At 38.5% G+C, this 16,799-nt stretch overlaps 1 long non-coding RNA gene across 1 annotated transcript in view; it reads right to left on the bottom strand.

Moving 5' to 3' along the window:
- The window catches only part of LOC106028422 (uncharacterized), a 29,738-nt gene extending 13,690 nt beyond the window's left edge, over positions 1–16,048 (bottom strand). Inside the window, exons 1-2 of the long non-coding RNA XR_001202046.3 lie at positions 15,910–16,048; positions 7,407–7,520 (exon numbers count right to left, since the gene is read on the bottom strand). This is a non-coding gene — a long non-coding RNA (uncharacterized LOC106028422). The remainder of the gene's footprint in view (positions 1–7,406; positions 7,521–15,909) is intronic.
- Between the last annotated feature and the right edge of the window lie 751 nt (positions 16,049–16,799).

Below are 16,799 nucleotides of genomic sequence, written 5' to 3'. Positions count from 1 at the left end.
CATTTGGGTCTGGGGCTTGGAAATGGAAACTCTTAGAATTAGGCATTTATTTTTACCCTTGAAGAGCTTGGGATAAACTTGGGATAACAAAATGAATATATATATATATATATATATATATATATATATATATATAAACCAATGATCAAATGATTACTACCTATTGTAAGTCACACGTACAAAGTTCTTCAGCTGTTGCGTTTCTGAGATTGGTAATGAAATTACAGGTGGCGATTTTCAACTCAAGTACAGTTGACCTTTGAACAATGTAGAAATTGAAATACAATCTAAATTTCTAGCATAACTTTCAACTTCCCAGAAACTTAATTGCTAATAGCCTGCTGTTTATTAGAAGCTTTACCAACAACATGAGCAGTTCACTAAGACATATTTTGCATGTATGTAAATTATGAAAAATACTTGAAAACTGTGAGAAATCACTTTTTACTGGAATATGCAATTTACTGGGGATATAAACTACTCATTTAGAGACAACTGGCATCATGTGGTATTTAGAGGATATTCAGTGTTTTGACCTGTGTTTAGATGTCCCCTGCCGCGAAGTTTCATGTGGTCATGGCTGGGGCTTTATCAGAGGTGGCTGAATCCAAAGTGTGGAATTGATTGATGGTGCAATGCTAGGATCAAAGGCACTAGGATTAAGAGCATGAGTGCTGGGGCTGGGGATTTAGCTCAGCGGCATAAGTGCCTGCCTTGCAAGCAGGCAGTCATGAGTTTGATCCCCAGTACCGATAAAAAGGAAAAAGACCGGAAAAAAAAAAAAAAAAAAGAGCGTGAGTACTACCTGCCTTAGGTAAGCCAGATAAAATCTAAGGAATAGAAAGAGCTGTGGCCATCTCTTGCTTGCTTTGCTACCTCCTGCCTGCCATGAACTGTCTCTCCTCTGTGATGCCTAGGGTGGCAATGCCACCCTATTGTAATTCAAACATTGTAATCCCTTTTTTTTTTGTCCTCCTTTTAGTCTGGAAACTTTATTTGTAATCCCATTGAAACATTATTGGAATTCTGGCAAATTAATTCCAATCTACCACTTTCAGTGCAACCCATGGCAAGAATAAAGACACTAAGACAAATTCATAGTTACAGGCAGCCAAGGGTCCTAAATCTGACCCAGGTGAGGATTACAGGACAAAGGCTGCACCCCAAAGCCTAACCCAGGATTTATTAATTCATGAAGAAGGGAGTGGCAGTGAGAATGGAGGGAATATGTCAGTGATGTGAACTGAGCTTATGCCCTCTATGCCAGTTGGCCAGAAAGCACCTCTACAATACGCAGAGAAAAAGGTAGGCAGAAAGACTAACCTGCATAACTCAATTTGAGCAGTGTTTGAATGTTTAGGAGGCTGTTGCTTCATTTTTTGATATGTAAATTTTTGTACCCTGGGAAGTCATAGCTTCTTATTTTGAGGCTCAAACTCCGTTGAGCCTCGACCATGCTGCAGAAATCAACTATTTGTAGAGAGACACAGGTGAGGAAACAAGAAACTATTGGCTGGCTTCAAAGATCATACATCAGTGCGTCAGCTAGCCCTATTTGCATTGCTTTGAGCTGACTGCAGGGAGAAGAAAGTAGCTTAGCCAACTCTGTACATATCAGTATATGGAGATAGGGCCGGGTTTAACTAATGCAGAGGTAATAGTTCTGCATTGAAAGAGAGCATTCAAGTGGCCTTCTGCACCACCCTGCCCTGGAGACTGCTGAGGATGCGCTGAAACCTTTTACAAATTGTGGATAAAAGAACATTTTCTCTCTTAACTTGTGGGTTAGGAATTTTGTCTCAGCGATGAAAGAAATAACTAAGACACTACTGTAGCAACAGAAGGTTGCTAAAAAGTTATTACAATGCTATAACATATACTATAGTTGATTCTGATATGCTTTTGTATACAGCACCTTTACATTTGCTTATATTTTTCTTGACTATGAATAATGATACATGTATATGGTCTGTGTACAAATGTTTCAATAAATTTTAAATTATAATAGATCTGTATATTTTATGGTAGTAATTATAAAATAGACCATTATCTATATAGATTTTATACACTCTGTTTAGGCATACTTCTTAAATTATTTGATATTTCTAGGCTACACCATTTGTTCATTTCTTGGCTACATGAATTTTTTAAAATTGTCATGTATTTTAAAAAGATCTACTTGTAAGTGGGCTCATACACTTTTAAAGCTATGTTGTCCAAGGATCAGCTGTGTTGATTCAATCAAAGGCTGGTGTTTTGTCTTTGTGTTCATTTGTTTTCTTTTTTGGAATAAGTATGCTGAGGTTGATAATCAGATAGGCAAAACCACGCAATCTAGCAGGTAGAAGAGCACCTGGTTGTGTTTATCACAAACACAAGTTTATAACACACAAGTGATCCTGGTGGGTGCTTTTGTGACTTAGGACCTACTCAGTACAGTTCTTGTTGCTTAGCAGTTCATCATAGCCAGAAAATCCCTGCACTACCTGAGCCTACTTGCAAGTGTCACCCCTCACATTACTAGCCCCCTCAAACAGCAATGTGTTGTTACAAACCTACCAGCATACTTCACCTGGCTCAGCTTATGTCCTCGATGCCAGCATCACCTGGTCTTTTCTCCTCGTCCCTTTGCTGAACATTTCTTATTCTTCCAGATAGTTTTCATCTGACCTTCTCCATTTTATTTTTCTTCTGTTCACTTTTTGTTGTACAGTGTCCCTTGATAACCACAGAGAATTTGTTCCAGGAATCTGCAGGTGCCAAAATCCATGGAAGCTCCCAATCTTTATATAAAATGGCACAGTATTTGAATACAATCTGTGCATATCCCACTGTCCACTTTAAGTCATCTCTAGGCACAATACCTACTACAGGACGGTATTACAGAGTAAATGTAATGCAAATATTTGTTAGACTGTATTGCTTAGGGAATAACAACAAGGAAGAAAGTCTGTTCACTTTAATACTGACAGTTATTTTTTCCCTGACACTTTCAACCCATGGTGGTTGAATCTGTGGATGTGGAATGCACGGATATGGAGGACTAACTCTATTTTATGAATTATTAGTTTGTAAGGAAAGAGAAAGAAGGCAGAACTCGTGCTTCCCCACAGCCAAAGCTGAAGTTTCAAACCCCTGACTCTGCTTGCTTGTCTCATCCTCCTCCTCATCTCCCCTTTGCACAGCATCTCCACTCCCAATTGGCTGGGCATAGGCAGCTTTTCCATCTTTTCTCCCATTTGGCTGTCGGGGCTTCCTAGCCTTCAAAGCAGCACAGATTGTGGCCCCCTCAGCTAGACCTTCCAAACTCACCTCATCTTACCTGGGGTACTCTGCAATGCCTTGTTATGTTTCTCTTTCTTCCTGACACTTGAGCCTGGTCTGAAGGTTTCCTGGGTGGTCCATTGTTGAATGTTACACTCTTATCATCCCACAAGTGTTAACATCCTGAAGGCAGGTTTCATCATGTTACCTACTTCATCACTATCTCCCTGATTTCCAGTAAATGGCCAGCATATAGAAGGTGCCCAATAAGCATATGGGAATCATTAAGTGACTGGGAATATAATAATAACTACAACTCAGAGATGATTAGCTATTGAATTATTATTGAATAGTTTCACTGCCCATATGTAGAGTTCTTCATTTCCTTAACTTTCTCTATGGCCTTAGTACACAAGTTTTAAATGACATCTCACCCAGTATATCCTGTCCTGTGCTACAAGGGAGAACTGAGTTTAAATCTCAGCCCTTCCACCAGTCAGATGTATGAACGTAGGCAAGTCATTTGAACTCTTTGAATTTTGGATTTTTAGTTTTTCACCTGCAAAATGAATATATAAATGTAGACTTTACCAGAGTATTGGAGGAAAAATCAAGCTAAAAACACTGGGCAGAGTATACAAACTAGATATTCAGCCAATGTAGGTGATTTTCTCTTCTTATTCCTCTTTCTTACTCTATTGTGACGTTATAAAGAGAAAAGCAGTGCCTTATCTAGCATTGTGCGTCTTATGTAGAGCCTGAACTACAATGGGCTCTCAGTACAAGTGAATTCAGTAATAATTATTTTAAAAATCACTATATCAATGATATTTGCAGCTGCTTCTTTATTTAGAGAAAAAAAGCAAAACATAAAAAAGGGTAGAAATAATACAGAATTTTTAAAAAACAGTAAGAAATCACTAGCTGATACATTACATATTGTTATCTTACAAGTAGTTGTTCAAGTCACAAAATCAAAGCATAAAAAGTGGGCATTCAAATAATGACCATACAAACCATTCTGTTTAGGGGCTGGGAATTTAGCTCAGCCGCATAAGCGCCTGCCTTGCAAGCACGTGATCCTAAGTTCGATCCCCAGTACTGATTAAAAAACAAACAAACAAAAAAAATACCAACCATTCTGTTTGATGAACTAACAAAAACTTAATAGTATGGTTATCTATCTTGCATGCTTAAACATACATACAGTTATATCCTTTAGAACACTTTCTTTCCTTTTCATTATTACAATATCTATTGTACATTTTGAATCTTATTACTCTTTCAGTTTTTATTATTATTTTTACACTGGAGAGACAATATGATATTTACAAATGTGAGTCTGATTTATTTCACTTATGAGAATAGTTTCAAGTTGCCTACATTTACCTAAAAAGCCTCAAGATCATCCTTTTTTATAGCTGGGTAATATTCCATTATATAAGAATGCACGTCTTTTTCATCTACTCTGTGAGTGATGGGCATTTGGGTTGTTTCCAAGATTTAGCTATTACAAATTGCGCTGCTTTATATCACTGAGACATGACTTTTTCAATTTTCCTGGGGAAATATCCAGGAGAGGAATAGCTAGATTGAATGGAACTTCCAACCCTAGTTCCTTGAGGGCTCTTTATACTGATTTCCACAGTGGCTGCACCAGTCTACACTCCCACCAACAGTGGAGAAATGTTCCTTTTCCCCCATAGCCTTGACGATATTTGTTATCAGTTAATTTCTCAATGGCAGCCATTCTTTCTGGAGTGAGATGAAATCTCAGTGCTGTTTTAATGTGCATTTCTTGAATGATGAATGGTGGTGAACATTTCTTCATATATTTATTTGCCATTTGTATATCTTCATCTGAAAAACGTGTGTTCATCTCAGATGCCCATTTTTAAAGAAGGTCTTTGAATTTGGTATTTGTAGCTTATTAATCCATAGAATGTTTGTAATAATTTTTATTGTTGAGAGATTTGAATAAAATAACGTATATAAGCATTGAGCAGAATATCTGGCTCATAAATGTTTGATAATTGGTAATTATTATTGTTGCTGATAAAATATAAAATAGTAGCTCCAAAACCTCAGCCTTAAGTTTGTTTGATATAAACCAAACAAACAAGTAAAGGCCACTGGCCTTCTCTCCAGCAGAACAGTGGGGAGTTTGGAGATAGCATCTTGGCTGTGCTAAGCAACTTTGGATACAACCAGAAGTGGCAGTAGGGGGTGCTGTTTCCTTAATAAAGATAGCTCAGCTCACAGCGGCTGTCTTAAGAAGCTGAGAGCTAAGTTCAGCTGGAAGTTTGGTAACAGGTTTCCTGGGCAAGAACTGCGCAGATAGTGAGTAGAAATCTGTTGACTCACGCGCCCAAATTTGGATCTCTGGATATCAGTGTTTTTCTGTCTTTGGCTGGCACTGGCACTCTAGGCTAGTCATTTACCCTGTCTTGTGTTTCCAACTTAAAAAGAGGCTCTGTTTATGGATAAAAGAAGAGAGAAGCAGAGAAAGAGGACCCTAATAACTCAAAGATCCTTGTCACTGTACTTGGGTTATGCTTCTCTCACAGACCATCCAGGAGGAGGGAGAAAGAGAAGGAATATCAGGATGCTTAAGAACTGCCATGCATTAATTCCTTGGCTTAAAGGTCTATTTTTATTTTCAATTTTGTTATGCACAAAAGGTCCCTGTAAGCTAGTAGCAGCCTTTTATGACATGTGCCATCATCATGAGAGTGAGTTTCTTTTTGTGCTGAGGATGTTTTCCTGGTTGCTATGAAGTTTAGCCTTGGTCCTGTCCCCTTAATTATTAACAACTTGGAGAGACACAAAAGGGCTCATTCACCAGATCCAAAGATCCACAATACCTTGTCATCCCTCTTGACCTCAATAACCATGTCACCTCCTCCTGAGGACTCCACTGGTACTGGTCTGGTTTTGGTGCCCCAGTGGCTGTCAGTGCTGCATTCTTCCTGTCATCACTCTTAGCCTGTTGCACTATGACCAGCTGTTTACTGGCCTGTCTCTTCCACTGCAAAACATCATAAATCCTCAGGACAGAACTCACTCATTTCTGTGCTCTCAGCAACGGCTTGGCTCAGAATGCATGTTCAAGGAATAACAGATGAATGAAAAAAAGAGGTGGAAAAAAGCTAACATGCTGAATAATAAATAGATACCAAAGAAAAGGTGATAGTTAATTTCAGTAGCTGTTGAAAGAAACAAGATAAATTTTTTGATTAAATATAAAATATTGCACTCAGTCTTTAGAAATCAAATGCACAAAGACAGTGTGGAGTGCCAGCTTTACATGCCAACCTAGAGCAGAGACTGGTATAGGATGGGGAGGGAGGTATCAGTAGACTAGAAATAGTCTGCAGCAGAACTAACACGGAGCAAGGATATGAGAGCACGTCTCCTCATCTGTTCTGGAGTCCAGAGAGGTGCTTTATTAAGTATAGACTAGGGCAAGGGAAGAGAGGTGCTCAGAATACAAAATATAAGGGGAACGTCACTCTTGGGATCATGCAAATGCACGGGTAGTAGAGAGCTAGCCTCTTCTTCAGGGCCACAACCTGGATGTTCCTTACCTACCTCTCATCCGGGCCTTTGTTGCCTTAGAGGTAGCTCTTAGAAGTAAGGATTAATGAAGATGTTAAGAAATGTTTACCTTGGTGAAGGGAAACCCTCCGGGGGATTTGGAACCAACACTTGATCAACTGATTGATTAAATAAGTATTTATTTAATACTTAGCATATATGAGGTGCTAGATGTTGAGGAAGAGTCTGCAGTACCAGAGAGACAGAGAGAGAGAGAGAGAGAGAGAGAGAGAGAGAGAGAGAGAGAGAGACTGTCTTCTGTCTTCAGTGAAGGCGAAGGAGGACAGGAGTGACTCCAGAGATGGGGCCTACGTACTGCGAAGATATTAGAGCAAGCTGTGCAGCAGCCGTGAAGAAGGTTTAGAGGGCTCCTGCACCCAGCTGGAGTCTGCACAGCACTCTCTCCGTGCTTCCAGGCATCTTCCTAGCCTCCCATTACTTCCCTCCTCTGCTCTCACTTACTCTGTGCTCAAAACCTTTTAAAACTACAAACTCTGACTCCAGGCTGATCCAATACAAATATACAAGGGAGGGGAAGGTCCTACCTTTTAACTCACATCCAGAAAGAAATCTTGCAGAGCTGTCAGCCGTTGCTCTCTGACCACTGCTTGGCTGCTGTTCTGTAGCAGGAGGCTCTGACTGCCTTGAGCTGGAACCTCCTGGTTGCAAACATAATAACAACATGACTTTGGACTAGTTTCCTCCCCTGTAAAATGAAGCGAGAGTGTCTTCACAAGAGCATTTTGAAATACCTCCATAGCAGTATAAAGAACATCTTACACAGGTGGGTGCCCAGGAAACACTGCTTAATTATAGTGTTTTTACTGTTGCTCTTCCTTCGGCATCCTCAGTGGCATTGGCTCTCCGCTGCTGTCTACACAGGAAACAGTTCAAAACAGAGTTGTCTTCACCACAGAGGACTGTGCTCGCTCAGTTACTTTATAGACACTTACACTTCTTTGTCTGCATTTCACTTTTGATAGAAACAAAGGAGTTGCAGTTAAACATGGTTCTATTATGAGAGACAAAACAAAACAACACTCCAGCTGGCAGAGGCTGGGTGATGCTGGAAAGCATGTTTGCCTGAGATGTATAGACACGCTTCTGCTCTGTGTCATTGTTGCATGAGGGAATGCAGGTCCTATATTTCTAGATCTTCTAGTTTTCCAAGAAATTCAGGAATTTGGATTTTTAATTGAAGTCCCCTGCATTCTCTTTATCTTAGTGTTGATTCAACTAAAATGAACATACCGCACATATAGGCCAGGGCCTTTATATCAGCATGGGCCACCAATTTTCAGCTCTGGATTACCTGAAAGTCCATGCTTGATTCAATATTTGAAGACCATCATCAGTTGTTCATCACCTGATTTCCTGGGCTTTCCTTGCATCCTACTGCTTTCAAGTATATATTCTCCTCCTCCACTAAATATACCAGTTTAGTGATTCCTCAAAAAGTTAAACATAAAATTACGTAGCAGCTCCATTCCTTGGCATGTATAGCAAACAATTCAAAACAGATGCTCCAACAATTTATATACACATAACGATTCTATTCACAATAGCCGAAAAGAAGGAACAGCTCAAATGTCCACCAGCAAATGAACAGACAGATTGTGTATCCATGAAATAAAATGTTATTCAGTGCAAAACAAAGTGCTGATAATACCACAGTATGGATAAATGACAAAAATATGCTAGATGAGCCAAAACCAGAGCAACAGTCGGTACAACAAAATGAAATATCCAGAATGAGTAATAGAGATAGAATGCAGGAGGGCACTTGTCAGGAGAAATGGGGATGGACTGCTTAATGATATGGAGCTCCATTTTGGGGTGATGAAAATATTTTAAAACTAGGTAGAAGAGGTGGTTCAATATTGTAAATGCACTAAATGCCACTGAGTTGCTTACTGTAACTTGCTTAATTTTATGTCAGATGAATTTCACCTCAATTAAAATAACCCCCACACCATTTTCACATCCAAAAGTTAACATCAATTTCTTCAATATCAAATATTCAATAAGTTTTCACATTTGCCTGTTTTCACACACACACACACACTGCTTCACTTGGAACACAAATAAGGTATATACTTTTTTGAATTTTTGATGTACTCTTTTGCCTCTAAACCTATAGATAATTCCTTCTTGTGTCTTTCTGTCTTATTTCCTGTTTATTTTTTTTTACTTGCACCATTTGTTTTGTAGATTTTTCATGTTGTTCACTGCATTTATGTGGTCGTATTTGACATTATTCCTTTTCCACTGCATTTTTTTGATAATTTGATAATTAGATCTAGAAGCTTGACCAAGACCTGTGCTTTGTTTTTCTAGAAGAGTGACTACCTCATAGTCACAGGATATCCAGCTGTCTTTCTTTTTCTGGTGACATGAGCAGACATAGGTGTCCATTCACTTGATCTATAAATTCATTACTGTTCCTTCTACATTTATGGGCTGAAATCATCCCATACAAAAATAAATGTTCCATTGAACTACTTGATTATGCAGAGGAGCTGTTATAGTGGAAGAGAGGGATAAATGTTTCATTCCTCCCCTTTATCAATTATTTTTGAAAACAATGAACTGACTCCCTAAAATGTTCCAGAAGTGATAAATGTTCAAATGTTATGCATCAACTCATGGTTGTGAACATAGTTAATATTTTTCAATCCTTTACATTATTATCTTTATTGATGTCCAAATTGTCCTACTTTTGATGTCCTACTTTGGACAACTTTTTTAAGTTGTCCAAGTTGTCACAACATTTGATGGCTTCCTGGTACAACTGATGGCTCCCTCAATGTCTGATATGGTGAGAGGGAACATTTCTTCCTAAAACTTTAATCAGCTATTTTTCTCCAGAAATCACTGGTTCCTTTTAATGGTTAGTGGCATGTAGAAGCTATTATTCAGAAGGGCCCCTTTAAAAAAGAGACTCTTACTTCCACAATAATATGTAAAAAAATTGTCATTTCTTCACGTACACATCCCATCTTAAATAATATCATATGATGTGAAATTTTTGAGGCACTTTTAACTACTTGGCTTTCATAGTCTATTATAATCTAATCTTGAAAATCAGTTATGCAATAATACCAAAAATATGTGCCAGTCACTATACAAAGAGATTTATAGACTTAGCTCACTCACTTAATACTTGCATTATGCCAGCAGGCAGGGAATAATATCCCTATTTCATTGACAAAGAAATTGAGGGCCCGGAGACATGAAATCAGTTGTGTATGAATAAAAGCTCATATAGAATGATGTAAGTCCTTTATTTCTAGATCATATGCTCTTTATTCTGCATTATGTGAAGATTGGGCATATATTGAAGGCAGTTAAGATATGAAAATATATTTAAGATCTTAAAATATGTGAACTTTTTAATGCTGTTTATTATTAGTAGAGTTACTTTGGCTCAAATGCAACTTTTTAAAAAGTATTCTTCTTGCTGAGAAATAATGAACTTTTCTAGAGAAAAGCCTGTATTTATTTTTGTCTTCCTTATGGAAGTCCTGAAAGTCAAGGATCTTAGTGGAATCAATTTTAGGGATTTGCCAGAGAGGGTAGTAAGCTGATTATATCGATTTCTTCCCTATAGGAATTTCCAGCTACACAGGCAGAACAAAAAGGATTTTTTTCCCTGCCTCCTACAGATTCCTTTGGAATAAAAATGCAGAAATAAATACATGCATTCATAGTCCCCAAAGCCCTGAGGTTACAATCTATAATTTTCTCTGTTGTTCAAATTGGCCTGAAAGTTTTTGTATTTACTTTATTTAACAAACGCTTAGTATGAGGCACCATTTTAAGAATTTCAAAAACATTAATTCATTTATTCCTCTTATGACGACACCCTGTGAGGTAGATATCATCTTTAGCCCCATTTCATAGATGAGGAAACTGAGACACAGAGCACTAAAGTAATTTTCCCACAGTGGTATAGGACTGCACCTGACCAGTATGCTTCACTGCCTCTCCACTCACTGGCCCCTATAATCACAGCATTTGTGCCTACAAGATTGAGTTTAACTGGGACCCTATATGCTAGTGGTAAACGTGCCTGAAAAGGGTACTTTCAAGACCCAAGAATTACTTTGCTTGGCTCAAGACTTCAGATCAGATTCAGCAAAACAAATCTTATTCTGAGTGCCAGAAGACCAGACATTTAAAGCTACATGGTTTAGTTTTCCCTAACTGAGTTGATTTTTGACAAAGGAAATGGAAATTTTCTTTATAGATGTAGATTCTGCTCTTGGACTCCAGATGCTTTGGTGTATCCAACATCTGGTTGAAGAGTTAAATCTGTTTTGGATATTTAGCCAGGTTTCCATGGCAGCAACCTGCTGAATATTTCTGCTTGATTCATTTACTTTTAAATACAGCTTGAACCATCATAATCATGATAATAACACCACAAATCTGAATCATAATGGGTAATGTTTATGCAGGGTCAGGGACAGTGTGGAGAGCTCCATGGATCCACTGCTGTTTGACCCTCCCAGTAAGTAGGTGAGGGTGACAATTCTTCATGGTGCAGATGAGGAAACTGAGGTGCAGAGAGGCTGCGGACATTTCTTAAAGTCACAGTAAGTCATAGCTGTGGGAAATAAAACTGGGTGTGTTTGGGATGTGAGTTACTTTTCTAACTGCCTCTCATATTACAGAATTAGTTTAACTCAAAAGCTCTCATCAATAGATATGGAAATTCAAGTTTATAATTAACTTTGGTGCTTCTTGCTTTATTCAGTCATGAACCAAGTGTTTCCTGAGTTGTGGTTCTGTACTAAACTATGAACCATGAGAGGGGAGTGGAGTGTAAGACAGAGGTCTTGTTCACAGTACTAAAGAGAATCTGTCCTGGGAAAAAGATGGGCCCTTGCAAGGAGATTATGAAGGATCCAAGGTCAAGACTTTGGTGCTGGTGAGCTCATAGAGAGAACATATTCTCTAGGTTAGGATTCTGGGACAGCTTCCTAGAGGAAGTGACATTTAGATTGGGACAAAAAACACAATGATTTTAACAGGAAACTTTGGCATTAGGACAGGGACATGTTGGGCTGTGGTGTGATGGTGGGATAGGCTGCTTGACCTTCAGAAAATCAGAATGCTTAATGATGTTGGTGACAGCACCTGGTACATGGCAAATGATGTCTAAATTTGCTGTGATTGTTCAGAAACCAGGTGATGTCCTAAGTTAGGGAACTATTAATGGCCACTTTCTAAAGATACTTCTCTAGAAAACAGCAATTACTATTCTATTCAGTGCCTGGGATGCTGGATAGAGATTAGGATACTGTATGTGTCTCTTGGGAAAAATACTAGCTTATATATCAAGGGGTACATAATTTATTCTTTTGCTGTGAAAACAAGTGACTTATTCATTTGAAATACTGCATGTTTGTAGAATTTAAGAGTTGGGGAGCTGGCCTCAGAAAAGTTCCGGTTCTAACTTGGACTTTGTCAACTATTTCCTGAAGGACTTGGAGCCAATTATGACCTTCTCTGTGCCCAGATTTCAGTATCTCTAAAATGTTGATACCTGTGGACCTATCTACCCATCAAGTATGCAAGACTATTAGGTTTGGCAGTGTTTATAAAGTGCTTTTCACCAAACCTAACACAAAGTATTCAATAAACCATAGTGAACAATTTAACTTCTATCACTATTGAGTTAATTAGTGTCCCTGACAAAAGTACTGTGGAAACAGCTCTGGATTGTGAATCAGGATTTTAAATTTCCATTTCCCACTATTGTTTAAGCATGGCACAAATAGAATTACTCTTAAGATATTTTTTCCCACTTAATGTCATGACATTTAAATGTCAGAGCATTGTTCTAAACATAAAATCATTAGTCTGCTTGGGGTGCCAAAAAAAAGTATGACAGATCGGGCGGTTTAAACAATAGACATGCATTTGGGAAGAACATGTACAACATGTTGGCCAGTCAGTTTCCGGTGAGGCCGGTAGACGGTATGCCATCTCATTGTGTCCTCACGTTACAGAGAGAGCAAGTGCCCAAGTCTCTTCTTAGAAGGGCGATAACCATTTCAGAGCTGGACTCTACCTTTATGACCATGTTTAACCTTAATTATTTCTTGACATCAAATAGAGTCCCATGGGGGTGGTTAAGGCTCGGATGTATAAATTTTGGACACGATTCAGCCCGTGGCAAGCATGTTCCTAATTGTTATTTTAATATTTCATCAACAATTTTTTTCATATTTTGAGGTTTTCTTAGTTTTGGATATCTTATCTTCTCGATTTTTGAAGACTAATGTAAATAATAGTAACAGACTGAAAACTTTCGTTTTTCAGTCTGCGAAACAGAGGCACTGGATTTATCTATATTTGAATCCTGGGACCAAAGCGAGATACTTTACCTCTCTGAATCTCAGTCTTCCCATTTGCTAATCAGGAACAGTAGTAAAATAAGGTGAGACTAGCAACAGGTGAGAATAGTAATAAAATATGTCAATACTTCAGAAAGATCACGCATAGCCCTAAGGATTCTAGCAATGTGCCTAGAACTAGTGTTTTTTTCTTATGGGTTAATTTAGCAAACTCTGGAGCACTTTCCTATCATGCTGAGGATTATGATCATCTTTATAATTCCTAACACATTCACGTTACCTCCTGAGAAACCTTTTGCTTATGTGCCGTAAATTCTGAAAGCTTTAATCTCAGCAATGCTATGGATTACCATGATATTTTATTTTGGTTAATTCATTTACACAAAACTATTATTCATTTTGTTTCACTTCTTTGATAATGAGTAAAAATGAAAGTTTTCAGTCTGTTTCTTTACATGAAAAAAATCCATATTAGATATCCTTATTTTTATTACTATAGAAATATATTATAACATTACTCCTCTGTTCTATTTCTATTTTTCTGTACCTGGCAAGGTTAACCTAAAAGACAAGTTCAGAGTGACTCTGGTTTAGTAATCATTAGAACAACATTTACTGTTCATGGTTTTGATTGTGTTTTTACTTTCTAAGGAAAACATGTGGATTCCTGCACATGGTGGGAATGTTTGAGCAGTCCTTTTGTGACTTGACAAGTGAAAGTTGTTTATAAAAGTGTGTTTTGTCTTTTCCTGTCTGCCTTTGCTTCACAGCTTTTCTTGACATCTCTCAGTGCTCGCTGTTTCTGTGCTTTGCTGTTTTCTCCCCTTGTAGCTTGCTCAAGGGTGCCTTGTATTTGACCCTGCTTCATAAGACAAGTGTCCTCTCCACGTTAGGAGGATTCACTCCGAGCCAGGACCTCAGACCGCATTTAACATTACTGAATGATGAATCACTATCAAGGGTACTATATGCATTTAAAACATATGAAGCTGAAGGGATGAATTAGAAATGACAGAATTTTAGAAGGAGGGAGAAATAATACCTCCCAAGAATGAGGACTCAGTAAATACCCATGAGCTTATTACATGACATCAGTTACAATGACTCCAATCCTCTATTTCTTCCTATCTTTAAGATACTTTTGGAAATAATTTAAAACATATAGAAAAATAAGTAGACCCATTATATTAGTCTACTGTTAACATTTTACCTCATTTTCTTGTTCTCTTTTTTGTGGAACTAGGTGTTGAAAGTGGAGCCTTCAAACTGATCTACATTTTAAAAGGCCTTGGCCTTTTGATTTTGAGACAAGGACAAAGTTGCACAGCTGGGACTTGAACTTGTGATCTTCCTGCCTCAGCCTCCCAAAGTGCTGGGATTACAAGTGTTATAGCTTGGGTCTGGATGTCCCCCCAAAGCCTCATATAGTCATGGGTGCAGTCTTCCAGAGTTTGTGAATGAATCATGGGTTCAATGCTGGGATTATGGGTATAAGTGCTATACTAAGTGGGTGTGGCCTACATACAATATAAGGAACAGAGTCTTCTTTCCATGTGCTCCTCCCTCTTTACTCTTGTTGCTTTCTCTGTCTTCCACTGCCATGAACTGTTGCCCTCTGCCATGTGCCACCCTGCCTTGGAACCAGCTGAGTATGGATTGAAACCTCCACAAACTGTGAGCTAAATAAACCTTTCCTTCCTTAACTTTGGGCATCAGATGTTTTGTCTCAGCAATGAGAGAAAAGTAACCAAGACAACAGGTGTGTACCATTACACCCAGCATGATCTTGTGCACACACATGTGCATACACACACACACACACACACACACACACACACAGTTTTTATGATCTATAAAAAGAAATTGCATCTGACATAGTCCTTCCTCCACTAAAACTTCACTGTAAATTTCCTAAGGATTAAGACACTTCTTTAACACAATCACAGTAAAGATACCTATGGCATAAATTCAAAATTGATATGACTATTTAATCTGCCCACGTTCTAATTTTACCTACAAGACACTGTTGATAGTATTCCCTCTTTGGTACAGTTTCGAGTTTAGAACCAGGCTTTGCCTATAGTGATCAGATCTTCTTAACCTCCTTTGATGTGGAGATCTCCACTTTTATTTCTCTTGACATTGGTTACTTCCTGAGAAAAGGAGGCACCAAATTTGTCTCCATTTTAATTCTGGCTTTACCAATGGGACCAAGGCAAGGTTATTTTACTTCTCTGAATTATCTGCTACGTAGAAATGGTAATAAAATAAGTTGAAAATAGCAAAAGATGAGAATAGTAATAAAATATGTTGATACTTCAGTAAAATCATGTACAACCAAAGGATTCTAACAAGGTGCCCAGAATTAGTAAGTCATCACCACATTTGATTAATGTAATTACTAATGAGTGCATGATTATTATGATGTAATTAGCTTTGCCTCTGTCACTTGTAATGTGACCTTGAGGAAGCTGATTTTCTTCTCAGAAAGACAGTGGCTTGAGTAGCAAGAGTGGGACTTTTAATTTCTTTGTCCTGGGATTGAAGAAAAGTACACTAGTAAACCAGTCAACTCAGTGCCTATGCCTGGACGTGTGCAGTCAGCTCTGGTTCCCTTTCCTCTTGCAAATGCTGACCGTCCTTTTAGCAATAAAGCTTCCATTCTCCTAGGAGTGCCCCTTACCTGCGGAGTTCCCAGGAGGAAAAGGCAGACTTTGTGGATACAGTGACAGAGCGCTTCTTACAGCATCTTTTACAGCAGGTGCAATCTTGCGAGTCATACTAAATAGCAAAGAGGATAGCTGTTTACAGCAGAAACTAGAAACCTCATCCTCCCTGTGGATTACGTGCCCCAGGTATATTTTGGAATAATCCTTTTTCTGTTGGTCAAACAAACTGACATTGTGGGTGTGGCAGATGTGGAGGTTTAGGGTGTTGAGTTGTTCTACTCCTGGAGTGATTCATTGCTGATAAAACTTAGATTCTAGGGATCCATGTGACCTTTGTATCATCGTGGAAGCTCTGATATGTGTGACTTCCCAGAACAGCTTTCTGTTGCCACCCTATTCCTAGAACATGTCCCCAGATCATCTCAGAGCAGGTCTCAGACAATGTCACCTCCTCTGGAAAGTCTTACTGAGCTCTGCATCTAACACTGATCATTCCCTCCTTTGTAATTTCTGTGTTTTTAGTTTTGTTTTTCTTCACATGATCTAGAAGCTAGCTGGCCTGGCTTATCAGTTTTATCAGTTCACCTGAGTCTTGTCTGTTTTCTCCACTCTCTACAAGCCACTGGTGTCAGGGGGCATTACCTGTGGTCCTTTCCACTAAATGCCCATCCTATGACACAATGATCATCATTTTTGTTTGTTACCAGTATTTGTTGCCTCTGTATGTGAATTCTTTCCTAGTCTACTTCCTCTGTGATGATGAGATCCTGTGAAGAAAGATGGATAAAGACCTTCATGTTTTGGGCCCTATGATGGCTTACAGGGCACTTTGGAATGCAAGATGGTCTTTGTGGTTACCGTGTTAGGATGAAGGTAACAAGATTATGGCATTTCATCCCAACAA

The sequence above is a fragment of the Cavia porcellus genome, unplaced genomic scaffold (assembly GCF_034190915.1).
Source record: "Cavia porcellus strain 051 isolate PalLab524CR breed Dunkin Hartley unplaced genomic scaffold, mCavPor4.1 scaffold_19, whole genome shotgun sequence".
Taxonomy (NCBI): Eukaryota; Metazoa; Chordata; class Mammalia; order Rodentia; family Caviidae; genus Cavia; species Cavia porcellus.
The sequence above is the reverse complement of the archived record's forward strand: the minus strand, read 5'-3'. Positions and strand labels throughout refer to the sequence as shown.